Here is a 14,815-nt window from a genome sequence, read left to right as displayed (position 1 = left end):
AAGATTTCTATTGGCTATTGAATCAAATACAAATTGGTATGCACGCATTAAAACAAATTTCTAATTCAACCCAACGCCTCTAAAAGGTGTGCTCGATTGACCACCACCCCCAAAATGATAGATAAAAAGGATTTCGACCACATTCACGCACCGGGCGCTGCCTCACGATAGGAGGCGCCACGGCTTCTGGGAGTGGGGGAGGAGGGTCGATACGGAGGCGCAGTGCGGGGCCCGTGCCCGATGCAGAAAATGGGTGAGAGAGAGAGAGCTTCACCGCCCGGACTCAGATAAGAGCTCAACGGGGCTCGCAACACGCCACGGGAAGCGTCAGCACGGCGGCTGCGAGACGCCGGGGCTGCCTGTGGGTGCAGCGGACGCGGCAGCGGAGTGGGGGAGGCGTGGGGCGGAAGGAGATAGAGAGGGACGCGCAGAGCGCCCCCAGGAGTGAGAGGATGGGAGGAATAGGGGGTGGGGTGAAGACGGAGGGGGGGGGGGAGAGAGAGCAAGCGGGGACCTCGCATAGGCAAACGGGACCCCGAAAAACAAACGGGAAAAGAGCCAGGGCTAACGGGCGGGAGAACCGGGAGGCGAAACGATACGGGCTCGATGGCGGAAAAACTTCCACCGAGCGAGCAGCCTTCTCCGGGACAGTAAGGAACATCCTCCCACGGAATACTGCCTGGGATGATGTTCCGAACGATCCGATCGCGGGAGCTAGCGGGAGGTCGACCTATTCCCTGGGAACAAGCGACCAGGGAAATGCCTCACTCGCCAACCTGCTATTCTCTTGCACTTCATCGACAAAAAAATTTATTAATCTCAAGTAGCCATATAACCGCAGTCAGAGGTGGCTGCCATCACAGTCATCCAGGATACAACTCTTAAAACTTTTTCTCTTAATTGATCATAAGTATTATAAATTCCTCCCAATTATTAGAATTATATTAAATTAAGACCTGTCAAAACCTGACAGGTCTTAATCTGACAGCCTACTCCTCCTCTGATTTCTACCTTTCACTCAATCAGTGGCGCAGCGAGGGGGGTTTTGGGGGTTAAATCCCCCCAGAGCTCAGAAAATTTTTAAATTTAATCCATTTTACTTAATTGGATTGATATTACTGATAGAATAGTGCAAGGATTAATAAAATATCCCTCAGAAATAAGTAAAACTCACCATTTTAAACTGTTTATCTTAAAATTCCGCAATATAGTAATATCGCATCTACCGCTTATCCTGTCGGGTATTCCATACCACCACATACCCAGGTATTAGTTGCACCTAAACCCCCCCAGCCTTAATTCCTGGCAGCGCCCTGCACTCAACAGTACTGTAGTCAAAAGTTTACTGCCAAGATATACTCCCAGTAATCAGAGTTGCCCTTTTCAAACTCCATCTCCTCTGTTTAATATAGTTATATAGAGTGGCTAGAATTTAATGACGTAATTTACGGCTCCATGTGAATATGTTAGAAATATGGTTCGAAATTACTATCACAAGTTCGCCCACCAAAAGACAGTACTAACATGTGAACTTGGTTGGGGTATTACTTCTGATAAAAGTCACACTTCAATAGTGGGTTGAACGGTCTTGTAACAACATACTAAGAGCATACTCATGAAGATGATTATATACCTACGAGAATTCCCTAGCAAAAACAATTAAGGACGCAAAAAATCATTTAATGAGGGGATCCCAGTGCATGACTTGGCTTCATCAGACGTGGGAAAATAAAAGGAGCACCATAAAATCGTCGAATTATATACACCAAGTATAAAGCGACCTATAATATGGCAAAAAATTCATAAGAAAAACACACAATCACACTTGGATTATATTACACAACCGGAGGGCGAAGTAATTCTTAGTAAGTGATTCTTAAAAATCCTTACGAGATAATATAAACTCAGGTTCATTACAAACGACGGCGAGAGGATGAGTTAGACCACCGTTCACAAATGAGGCAAGGTTTAGAATGATTTCCGCGGCGTAACAAGCAGTCCCGAAATAGCTGCCGAAGCGCGCAGCGAATTTGTGTCACGTGTAATGAAGAACATGTCAATGGCATGGAAAGGTGCCTGTCCCAACTCTGATGTAGGGGTCGAGAGAGACATCGGCCGATGCCATTGAACGAACAGCAAGCTAAGGACTAGAAAACGATCTTCGTGCCCTCCAAAAGAAAATTCAATGGATAATTCATCGAGTATCAATAGTAAAAAGAGTAATTTCGGCATGGATAATATTACTCCAAGCAAATGCATAGAAAAACATTCACGGTGGCCGCACAGCAAATTTAGCCAAGATCCAAATTGTAACACTAATTTCAAGGGTGTCGTGGAGATCCTCAAACGCCGGGAAAGCCTGCGATCAATTTCAAGGGTGCTCTGGGAAACGGAAAACGTAGCAAATAAACTAATCACTGACAAATATATTAAAATTGTGCTAGGTACCTCTTAGTCTAAGTAATGTATTAAAGGAAAGCCAAAGGGCCAGAGGAGACCGAGGTGGTCAGTTTAGGAGTGAATAAGTGTGGAAGGGAGGGGTAAAGTGATGTTTTAAATAAACTGGAGTCAACCAAAGAGATGAGATCATTCAAGGGGTAAAGTTTTAGCGCTGCTAGCTCCGCAATTGCTGCCACACTAGTGTCATTGCTGTCATATTTCAATATGAAAATGGGGAAAGGGATCACACAGAAAGTACTGTCCATAAACACGCACACTCGTTTGCACAAATACATTAACGAAATAACGTTTACTAGAGCAATCTTGGTCATCATCCAAGTAAAATGAGATGGCAATATTGATATGCTCAACTGGCAGAGGATGACCATGGTATTCATCAGCATTGACCCGTATTCCTTGTTGTTGTTTAGCTCTGCGTGATTAGAGATTTCCATGTTTAGTTGAACCTGGAACAGCAGCCGTATCATGTTGTTTTGAATAACTTGGGGAAAAGAGTGCTAAAATTTTCATTTGGCCACTCAATTTTCATTTCACATGTCACTTTTCGCTTAATCAAAAGGTGCTGAGATATTATCTTCCCATGAAGTACACATTTCACATTTATAAATTTCTGTAAGTAAATCCTTGCCTAATATGAAACTTTTGCATTTTCTAGGTGATAAACTAGCTCAATTTAGACAAAAAAACAATGATTGGGCATAAGGGGCACCAGTACAAGCTGTCAAAAGCTGTCATGTCTGGGTTATTAACAGACATGGGACAAATGTTGGTCGCTCTGTAAACCACCTATGAATACAGGCTGAGACACTGACTAATTCACGTATAAAGAAATAAGAGTTTTCAAGATCCCTACATGAACGTCTTCATTGGGTGTGTTTTCGAAAGAAAAATCTGGTAGTTTGCTGAAACCACTGCAGTGCGATTAGAAGAGAATGACAGTGCTTCGTTTCTGCATCCACATGGTCCATCGAATGGCTAGAGGTTGCCCAAATTTAAAGACTTATGTGAAGTTCCAATGAAAAATGCTCACCGAAAATTGCCTCATTGGGTGTTTCCAGTTAGTAGCAGTGGGTGTTTGCACACATTTGACGCCATGGAAGCACACAATATTGATTAGTGAAGTAAACAATGATTCAGGTATGAACTTTTTATCCATTTTTCATGCTAAGTGGATAAATCATCATTTTTCCCTTATGTAGGTATGCAATTTTGGTGTACGACAGGAGTGAATTTGGTCGAAAACATGCCTAACTTTGACACGACTAAAAAAATAATAAAAATACTACCTATTTTATTTTTTTATTTGATAGCAGTAGATTTGAACTAACCACTGAGAAAATTTAAAGCAAAAAGGTGGCTTTATTCAGTAATATTTAGTTAAATAATTACTAATTTTTATTGTTAAAAGAAGTCCTTTTTATTTATTATTACTAAAAATTACTTTTAAGTTATGTATGAATGAGCATAAATGAATTTTCTTCAAAATGAAAGATTAACCAATGCTTAATTGGTCATTGTCACTTAGTCAATAGCATTATTTGATTTTTCATTGTTTACTCACTGAGGCCTGACTCCGCAATGTTCAAAGGATATTAACTTTACAACAGTTTGGCTCTGATCTGAGATGAAGTGACCATAATTCATCTTAAGGATACTGCTTTCACATATAAAACTTTCAGAGAAGTCGATGATTGTCACCCGACACCCCTCTGCCTGATTTGAGATGAAATTTCCGAGGGCACAACAAGGCCGTCCCATATGAACTATCAAAAACTATAAGAATGAAATGCCTACGACAAAAGGGCCCAGGGAAGAGCTAACATAAGTCTAAAATGATGGGGAGGAGTTGGTTGTTACATTTTGGGATTCTACATGAATGAGACACTATCGAGCCCAGCAGAATACAGACAGGTGTTCGTATACCTAATTAAAAAAAACAATACAACTAGTTTAAGTGTGTGAAATACTGACGAGAACTTGATTTCGTAGAAACTAAAACATCAAGTATTCTTGTAATTGGTTTGACGTATCTCTCCATTCCGCTCTCATATCTGACAGCCTTTAAATAGAGAGGTATTTATTTTCCACAACATCCTTGATAATCTGTCCTATGCAACTCATTCGGGGACGCCCCTTCCCTTCTACCCGTCCCTCGACGATAGTCTTCAGCAGGCATCATGTCTCATGATGTAGCCGACAAAGTATTCTTGTTGTCTTCTAAGGGCTTTAAGGAGACTTTTCTTTTCACCCACTCTCGGGATTTATTATTTAGTCGATCCATTGTACCACCGCAGAAGCCAGAATGCGAAGTATGTTCCATCATCATCATCATCATCACTGGTCAACAATCCTAGGATTGGTTTGACGCAGCTCTCCACTCAGTTCTCCTATCAGCTAATCTTTTCACACCTACGTATTTCTTCTCTTTCACATCTCTCTTTACTTGTTCCATATATTTTGTTCGGGGTCTTCCTTTTCCATTCTTGCCTTCCACTTGTCCTTCGACGATTGTCTTCATCAGGCCATCATGTCTCAAGATGTGGCCTATAAGGTTGTTCCGTCTTCTTATTAAGGTTTTCATGACGCTTCTCTTCTCTCCTACCCTTCTTAGGACTTCCTCGTTACTTACTCGGTCGATCCATTTGATTTTCATCATTCTTCTGTAGCACCACATTTCAAAGGCCTCTATCCTTGCTTTCTCCGCTGCGGCCATTGTCCATGCCTCACTTCCGTATAGGAGCATACTCCAGATGTAGGTTCTTATAAATTGTTTCTTTACTTCCATATTTAAGTTTCCCGCTGTAAGCAGGTCTCTCTTTTGGTGGAATGCTCTCTTCGCCTGGGCTATTCTGCTGATAATTTCTTTCTTGCTTCTCCCGTCACTAGTTATCTTGCTTCCCAAATAACAGAATTCATCCACCTCTATCAGTTCCTGCCTCCCTATTTTAATGTTGGTCTTGGCTTCATCTCTTCTGCTGCATACTAAGATCTTGGTTTTCTTCGTGCTTATTTTCAGTTGATATCTACTCATTACCCTACCCATATTAACCAGAATATTTTTCAAATCCTTCTCTGTTTCTGCTATAACGGCTATGTCATCGGCAAATCTTAGCATGCTAATTTTTTCTCCATGGATATTCCCTCCCAATTCCTTTTCTTTGATTTCATTAATGGCTTTTCCAATGTAAACGTTGAAAATTACGGGTGACAATGTACAGCCTTGTCGCACTCCTTTCTTAATTCTTGCTTCTTCACAGCTGGGCCCTGATTTTATCACGGCTACTTGGTTTTTGTGTAAACTGTTGATGATTCTTCTGTCATTATAAAGAACCCCAATTTCCTTTAGGATTCCAAGCATTGTGCTCCAATCCACGTTGACACATGCTTTCTCTAAGTCCACAAACGCAACGAATGTTGGCATGTTCTTTTCCATTCTCTTCTCTATGAGCAGTCTTAGGGCCAATATTGCTTCCCTTGTGCCTTTGTTTTTTCTGAATCCAAATTGGTCCTCATCCAAGTACTCTTCTGCTTTTCATTCTATTCTTCTATAGATGATCCTTGTCAGTATCTTTGACGCATGTTCCAATAATCCCAATTACGGGTAATTTAAGAGGTAAAATAAAGAATTAAGACGAATAAATGAGTATGACACACATATGATACCCAGCAGACAATAATACAAAACAAGAGGTCATATTGATTTCCTATTAACTTTCCAAAAATGAATTATTACAAATTCGCTAGTTGAAGATAGGATGTCGAGGGTAAGGATTCAAATTAGTGAAGTATAAAAATCAACTACACTATAAGACTCTCGTGATAGGCAGTTGAGAAGCCAACAAGACTCGAGTGGGTTGAGCAATGCGGGGGCTAGAGGAGGGAGAAAGGGACGGTGACAAAGACATGCGACCGCCAATAGCTGAACTGCAGCACCAATGCGACAGAATTGTGTCGACAGCTAATCTAAATATCCCATGGTGACTGCGGGGACTTGGCATGACCAAATAAACGCCGAACGAAAGTCCTTCACGGCGCCACGGTGACACAGAGTAGAGACGCAAGTCGCGTGAGACACAATTAGATATGGATCACAAGCATAGACGATTTTTAGCAAGTAGTTACGTATAACTTAATAATAACGAACTCTGAGTTAGTCCTCACAGTGGGTAACATATCGCTCTCAATCGCTCAGTCCTTCAAATCGGCCGCACCTGAGAATGTGGCTAAGATTGAAAGTTTGTTAAGATCTTCATAGTAAACGCAATCCAAAGCAGAAGACCAACAAACACAGATTCTGCAGGGAACAACACTTTTTTCAACTAACCTTCCCAAGCTAAAACGAAGTCCGGCACGAAATAGGAAATGGAGTTTTTTTTTGGGTGTGCGAGGCGTATACCTGGGAGTTAGCCTTGAGCACAGGAATCCATTCGATCTTCCTTGGAATAACCAATAATATATATATACCAAAGATCACCTTCCATCAAGGCTCACCGATATTCAGAATAACGAGATAATATTCAAATCGCGTCCAAAGCGTGAAGTAAACTGAACATTCCTCATATTTAAGTGATCTGCAGATGCGTAGACGCGTTGCAAATTTGGGAGCATTCAAAACAAACGTCTTTGACGATACGGCGATCCGATAATAACAAAATAGGAAATTTTTACATAATATTAAAGCAGCCACTAACAAAGAACCCACAATAACTTGCACGCGAAACCAATCACCGAATACATGAATAATTAAACTCGACCAATATGGGGCACGTCAAATATCTACACGCTAAGTTCTAAGACAAGATAGAGATAACATTTCGCTTTCCGTCATTACCAGCGCTACCATTTCAACAGATAGCAATGCTTACCCCTCATCGTTTCCCTCCCTCCATACCAATACCCCATCCCCTACATTTTCCCCTCATCCGCCCTTATTCCCCGTCATACAGAACCACATAGCATGACGCTATCCGTTAGCGAAAGACAATTAGGTCCAGTGTGCTATCTCCGAGGCCTTACCTTCACAAGAGTTTAGCATAAACGAAAATACAAATCACACTTATCCACCCTCAAATTGTACTTGGTTAACTATGAAATATTATGCTATTATCGCTACAGAATTCACTTAGCCTTTCATGCCTTATCAATGCAGCTCTGCAAATGTTTTACATACGTAGTCCAACTTTGACGAGGGTGAACAAAAAATTGGGTTGCTTACCGAGCACAAATTTCGTCACTCCTATGTTAAATGATAATAAATCGAAAATGACGAAAAAATGTCTCAAATATTAATTATTAATTGAAAATTTCAAAAAGGAAAATTGTAAAGAAACAAGGGTTTTCTTTTTTCGATCACAGTACGCCGTATCCCTCGATAAAAGGCAATGAATTGGCTAGGTACACCTTGTGACCTGATATCTTGTGGTACACCACAAGATATCAGGTAATTTCAACTCGCTCGCTAGTGACCGTAATGTCAGACAAAAGGAACATTTCAGAATTGAAAATTTTGGATAAGACTCCAGAAAACAGTCGAAGGAGAGGCCGTCCTCGACAGCATCGGGCATGACCTCAACCCAAGCGAAGGACAATGGTACCACAGAATGGAAAAGACAATCCATTTACATGGAACACGAAATGAATTACCCACATTGGGTCAATCAAATAAACGTGCTTAGGTCATACCAAAGGGAGGACAAAGGCACATGCATAAATAAACTGGCTGATAGCAGAAGAAAACACCATGTAAGCAAAACACGAAATACAAAATGTTGCGAGTCACATGAGGATCCATGACAGAAGTCCAACACAAGGACCTCTCAATAAACCTATGGAGTTTAAAAATAGAATACGAAGAATAAATAGGCGTAACTGCAACGAGTTGATTCACGGAAGTGAATTGATTAAAACAATTTGACCTTTCAGTAATATAAAGGAATTAAATAAATGAAAAACTACAACGGCAGGAGGGGGAATGGATGCGAACGATAAGGTCCGCTATACAAGCAACGCCATTACTATTGACAATCAAAACAAGATGTACTAGAAGCTGAAGCATAACCAAGGAGTTCAGGATGTTCTAAGTGAACGAAGTGCAAGTCCGCCCCGAAGTTGCGTCTCGAGAACTATAAGTAATGGAAAAAAACTTTGATGGTACTTCTTCACTACTCACAGCTATGTTAACTCAGTAAATCGATAACTAAACTATTCCCTCAAAAAATAATGAGGATAGGATCGAATTGACTGAACACGTACGAATCGCTTTTATCTCGATGCGCTAGCGCGGAAATTTATCTATCGCACTAGATTTCGCATATACGCACAAAATTAAGTAAAAAGTCCCCTGGCAACAGTGTATTTTTCTCTACGAACTTATTATTGTTATTATACTGGTAAGATTAGAGGAGAAAAAACATTTTTTATGACATTCCTAATTTCAAGACACATTTCTCCGGAGTACATTTAACCATTACTGTATATCTCTGCAACATCACCACCAGATTAACACCGGTGGGCTTCAGCAAACGATTACAAAAAAGAATGAGTAATACACGGAACACTATTTTCTAGATAAAAAACCTGCTGTCTCGCCAGAAATCAAATATACGCAACAAAGAGCGTAGGCATTCTTTCCAAAGAAGCAATAACTCCTCGATTCCCAGAACCACCAACGCAACGTGACGGCTTCCCCTCAGTAAACGCATTACTAATACCATCCTCCTCTCAAGCCGTCAACACCGGCCGTCCGGATTAGCCCCTTTAATAATGCGGCCCAATGGGCGTATCGGCATTGTCCACGAATCCCACTTACAGGATCTCAATAACGCATAAAACCATTCGCCCGCCCCAACTTCAGGAATCCTCGAAATTGCTCGCACAGGGGGTGACGTCACGTAAAACCACGCTTTTCGGAAGGGAAGTCGGGAGGGAGCAAGAGAAGGAGAGTGAGACGGAGAGGGGAATACGGGCGGTGTGTTTGCTGACGTCATTCGCAGAAGGCTACGACGTTGCCACATCGTGCATCCTGCCGCCGCCGTCGACCAAAGGTGGGAGAGAGAGACGAGCAATCTGCAAGAGGAGCAAACGCTTAGCGGGAAGAGCAGAAGAGGACGATAAGGGGCAGGACATGAAACCGCAGCGGCAGCGGGGTAAAAAATACCGTCAAGAAGGGCATAGGAGTGACATGGGGGGCGAGAAGGAACGAGCCGCGGCCAGAGAAGCGGCTATACCCGGGCGGAGTCGGCGGCAGCCGCCAGGCCCCACGGGGGGCTTGGCTATGCTGCGCGGAGAGGCGCCCCGAAAAGCAGTGCGCAGACACGCGACATCGATACCATAGGACCAAATAAGAAAAGTCCACCCCACTGACAAACTTATACCGGAACTTTGACTAATCAGACCCACTTTCATCAGTAAGATAGCTTGCAAACACTTTGATAAAGGACAAAAAGGATGTGACACATGGAGGCAAAGACATGTGATTTAGAAAATAGACATTTGCAGAAGAGGAGAACAGCATGTCACGTAGACGACAGAATACACCTAAAGAGTACCAAGAATTACGCATCAAGATGTGAAGGACTAGTTTACTTGATGTGTAAAGGAATTACGGGTTTTATCAATTTAGTCACAGCAATGAAAAGGAAATTAAAACCATTAACACGAGCGGACCCTATACTTCGGTTTTACGCCAATAACATAACTTCAATAGCAGCTAAGCATGTCATCCTCTTCAATGCGAATGACATGCATAAAATTAAGAGGAGAGAATACTAGGTACGTCAAAAACTATTGCGACGCCATAACAAAAAACTCAAACGACATTCATGGAACTAATTTTGTTAACACAAAAATAGAACACTAACAAATATAAAATATTTGAAATAAAATACAGAAATAAACGACCCACGCATGTTAAGGAAATCTATATATGCATTAGGAACTATGGCATGAGAAATCAACGAAATACGCATGAATAGGGTGGAGAAAGAGTTTAACGAGACCATTATATTTCCCAATACCACATGCACGACAGGTGAGATTTGTTATTCCTCCGAACTTTGTTACATCGACCACTCCAAGTTAGAATGCTCAAAACGGCTGTTTCAAAAGCACACACTACAAAAGAAATAGCCATTCATTGAAATTGACTGGAACAATTATCACAGCTGCCAGCGGAGAAAAATATTGATTACCTAAAACTGACTGTATTTCAACGATGAGCGAAGCTTAAACACACACGAAAAAAAAGTAAGAAAGGTGAACCAGAACTGAAAGCGAAACCAACAACCCTATTGAAGAATGGTAAAACATTAAAAGAATGGGGCATACGGGACAATGAAAGGAAACTAAGTAATAGCCACAATGATGAAATGACTCCTTGGCACCCCGTAAACTGGCCATGACTACATTGTGAGAACCCATAGGTCAGCAAATGATTTATCAATATTAACAAGGCGCACTTGAGACAACTTTAAGTTAGCCATGTATCTTTGCGCACTTGCGTCTTCTGAAAGTAGAAGTAACTCTTATGAAAAGCAAAACGAATACAAAATTTTTCTCCCACCGATGAAGACAATCGTTGAAGGACTAGTGGAAGGGAAAAAGGGCAAGGGACGGCCCCGAATGAGTTATATAGGACAGTTTATAAAGGATGTAAAAGAGAAGAAATATGTAGCTATGAAAAGATCAGCGGATAGGAGAGAGAAATGGAGAGCTGCGTCAAACCAATCTTAGGATTGTTGACTAATGATGATGACGTAGACCCATTCAGCTATAATTCCTTTGACGCAGTGGTTGAGCTCTGTCAAGAGAGATTTTTAAGTGGGGGAGAGAGCAGGAGAACCAAATCCTTGTCTTAAACCTTCGGTCTATTTAATTTCCTCCGTCAATAGGAAATCAAATTCTAGAGTTATTGTTGCATTAAAGAGTCATCGTTGCCTTAATTAAGGTACGATTAATTTAGAATTCCTCCATCTCCTACCATCAGTTCTGTATGGGTACCCTATTATAGGCTTTTTCTACGTCTATCAGCGCTAAATTAGTCCCCAGGTGTCTTTGATTTCTTTCCTCTGTTGCAATTGCTCGCGCCCTTCCGATCGCGAGTATTACTGCCATTCCCAAACAATTCTTTGCATCTATCCTAAAACCTATTTAAATATAGGAGCTCTATATTTTTATATTAATTTTAGCACATTTGAAACAACTGCCATAGCATTTCTTTTGACTGATGTGAGCCACGTTTGACTAGTGCCGGCTTTATATTTTCTGCTCCAGGTAATTTCCTGTGTTATGTTGATTGTATGGCATTTTCTACTTGTTTTATTTTCAACTTTTAAGTGCATTTCTCGCCTAGGAGATGTTAAGAATGCAAAACAAAATAACAACTATGGCTTACGTTTAAAAACTTGCAGGGCAAACACATAATCGATTAGTGAAGGAATACCAGCTATTAGGAATGGTTAGGCAACGTAAAGATGTCTCAAGAGCGCTATGTTAATATTGATATCCAATAAAACAACTGAAGCAATATAAAATGAGCAAAAAACTGAAAAATAACGCCAGATGGAACAAAAATGTAAATATGAATCTCCAAGAAATAACACCAATTAACCAAAACACGGCCCCGCACTGAAGGAAGCTTACAGAACGAACCACAGACAACACATTAATTTCAAACTTTCACTGCCGTCTCCGCCACAAAAAAAGTTAGAACGACAAATTTGGCTGTGGTAGAAAAACGAGTGGAGTGCCACAGGTTTCCTGGTTCCACATTGCGATAAAACATAAATCAAAACTAAGTCGTCGAATCTACCTTAAATAAAAGAAAATGCACAACGCCCGGAACAGAAACATAGCAAACAAAAGACTAAGACGTGGACCTCAAAATGCACACCATAAGGATGTGGTCAAGCCAATAAAAATTTATCAAATATACACCGCCCAAAGAAGCTAACTACCACAGACAAAAATGTTGCCACTTCAGGTGGGATACTACACCCCACAAGTTACTAAATGCGCCGGAAAAAGCAATACATACGACACATCCTCTGAATTATAGATTTTCGTAAAACTGTAGAAAAAGGGAAGTAATCAGCTTAGTAAAAAATATTAATTCATAATAAAAAGAGCGGTCATGGTGTAGTGCATTGCATCCAAAAAGAGCTTAACTAAATATGTACTAAAATCTAAAAAAATCGAAAGCGGTAAGAAAGGCCAGAATGATACGTCAAGAAATCATCAGCTTGCTCTAGGCGAGAGAGACTCGCACAAGCCTCCACAGGCCTGCAAAAATGAAAGTGTCCACAGTTACTATGAAAGGAAGGGTGCACTAGACGGCCATTGGAGGAAACGGGCCAACTGCGCCAACCAATGGTATCCAGAAGATAACATGGGAAAAGGGAAGGAAAACTAACAACAAAGAGTCCAGTGCAGGGACGCCTCAAACGGCAACTTTCTGAGAGATAAAACATTCCCGATAACAGCTCCTTGCACTAAGGGCATCAAAGAGACCCACTGCAATAATATAGCGCTACAGAAACAGGAGGATTCGTATTATGAATGTAGAGAGGCGTTGAGGAGTAACTAGAGTATTTCTGAAAACACGAGAGACGACACTCATGATTCCCACCATAAAATTACACACTAGAAATCCACTTAAAATGCAGCATAGAAGTTTCTATGGAGAACATAACAATCTAAAATAAAAATATGCGTACTGAAGATGCCATTTTATAATTCTCGGTCTTGGCGTGCACCGTTCATCATAGTATAGAGACTAAACTGATGTCCGATTGCGGCCAACGAGAATCGACGGCAAAAACCTAACGAGGGCTCCGAAGTCAGCATTGATAATGAAGATAATTAATAGCCGAGATAAAACTCAAATCCTCGAAGAACGACGGTCATCCACTTTCGAACGACAGTCGGTAGACCACAGAAGGCGTGGATATTGAAGATCAACCGCAACAGAACATTCAAGCTCTCTTTAAAAAATTAAATATGTACTCTGTATTGCATTATTATAAGAAACCGTACTGCACAATGATGCTAGTTTCAAGTAAACACAGCCGCTCTACGGAGGGGTGAGAGTGGCCACTTGAGCTGCCTTCTGCTATTTTGGGCGTTGCTTGAACGCTGGATGGCCATGACGCCGTCTTCAATGAACGACCAAACTGGCACGGAAACAGAAAATAAACTGGTCGACAAGGAGTAGTCTACTCGTGTGTGTTACCTTTACAGCCAAAAGAACCTAAGCTTTTCATGGAGTAGGCCATGTGGATTAAACCATCGGTCTGTTCCACAATGACGCCAACGAGAACGTCGCAATGCACCCCTCCATGAGTGAAGCATTGAGGAATGATCCTCAGAAAATGAAGTCTGAAAAAGATAACCGACACACGGCATCTCACATATGATACGGATTACGAAAATTACAAATTAACAAGGTTACCCCAGAGGAATGGAATGAAAATATGAATCAACTGTGCAAACAAACCTGAGAGAATGTCCTAGCTGCACAGGGGGACCTCAAGTGACCCTGGCAGAACAATAATGAAACTTATTCCCGGAAACGGGTCTGGGAACAATGAAAGCAAGATGGAAAACCCCATGGATACCTCCAAAGAGAACCGGACACTTATCTCACTGGAAACGACAGTGTGACCGGCAAAGCCCGACATTACTTCATAGGACACTTGGCAACGCCGGTGAATGTGATGGCAGCGATGAAAGATTTTTTGGGCCTAGCCCATTCTGCTAGATGAGCACCGGCAAGGATTGAATGCAAATGACCTTCAAGGAAACCGCCCATGTATTTGGTCTTGGTGCTAAGCCGGCTAAGAGCTGGAAATAGCGTAGTGGCGACTGGAGTAAGAGGGATATGACTAACTCAAAATGGAACCAAAAAGAATCATAAGAGCAGTATGGCACAATGAATACTTATTCAAAAATATCATCTTGACAATTAAGGATGGCAGTGTACATATAATTGTGAGCGAGCCTCAACAAGATAGGCTAGAGCCTTAGTATAGTGCCTTATCATATTAAGTAGAACTTTAACTTTATTAGCAAAATGTCATTTTTAAAATAAAAAAACGCTATTCAACATATGGAGGATTCTTAACGTGATTCCCGACACGATCAATAAATATTAAAATATAGTAGGCAATTGTTAGCGCGAAAGCAATGTATTCGACGAGACACCTAAATGAGGAGAGCCAATTCTGACATTTGGCAACCAAATTCGCCTGACCCAACAACCGCGGCTGAACTTCACACCTAGTCAGGCGGTGTTACAATGTTTTATTTATTTAACTCCTTCTTGTCAGTAATAGAAATCAACTAGGATAATACCAGGCGG

At 41.2% G+C, this 14,815-nt stretch overlaps 1 protein-coding gene across 3 annotated transcripts in view; it reads right to left on the bottom strand.

Moving 5' to 3' along the window:
- Positions 1 to 14,815, bottom strand: part of LOC124166931 (midnolin) — an 87,992-nt gene that overhangs the window by 67,228 nt on the left and 5,949 nt on the right. Inside the window, exon 1 of one of the 3 annotated variants that reach the window (XM_046544664.1) lies at positions 12,873 to 12,878. The exons of the other annotated variants lie outside the window; for them this stretch is intronic. The gene's annotated coding sequence lies outside the window, so the exon portion shown is untranslated. Of the gene's footprint in view, positions 1 to 12,872; positions 12,879 to 14,815 lie in introns of those variants that run through there. 3 annotated transcript variants of the gene reach the window in all.

This window comes from Ischnura elegans, chromosome 1 (assembly GCF_921293095.1).
Source record: "Ischnura elegans chromosome 1, ioIscEleg1.1, whole genome shotgun sequence".
Classification (NCBI taxonomy): Eukaryota; Metazoa; Arthropoda; class Insecta; order Odonata; family Coenagrionidae; genus Ischnura; species Ischnura elegans.
The sequence above is the reverse complement of the archived record's forward strand: the minus strand, read 5'-3'. Positions and strand labels throughout refer to the sequence as shown.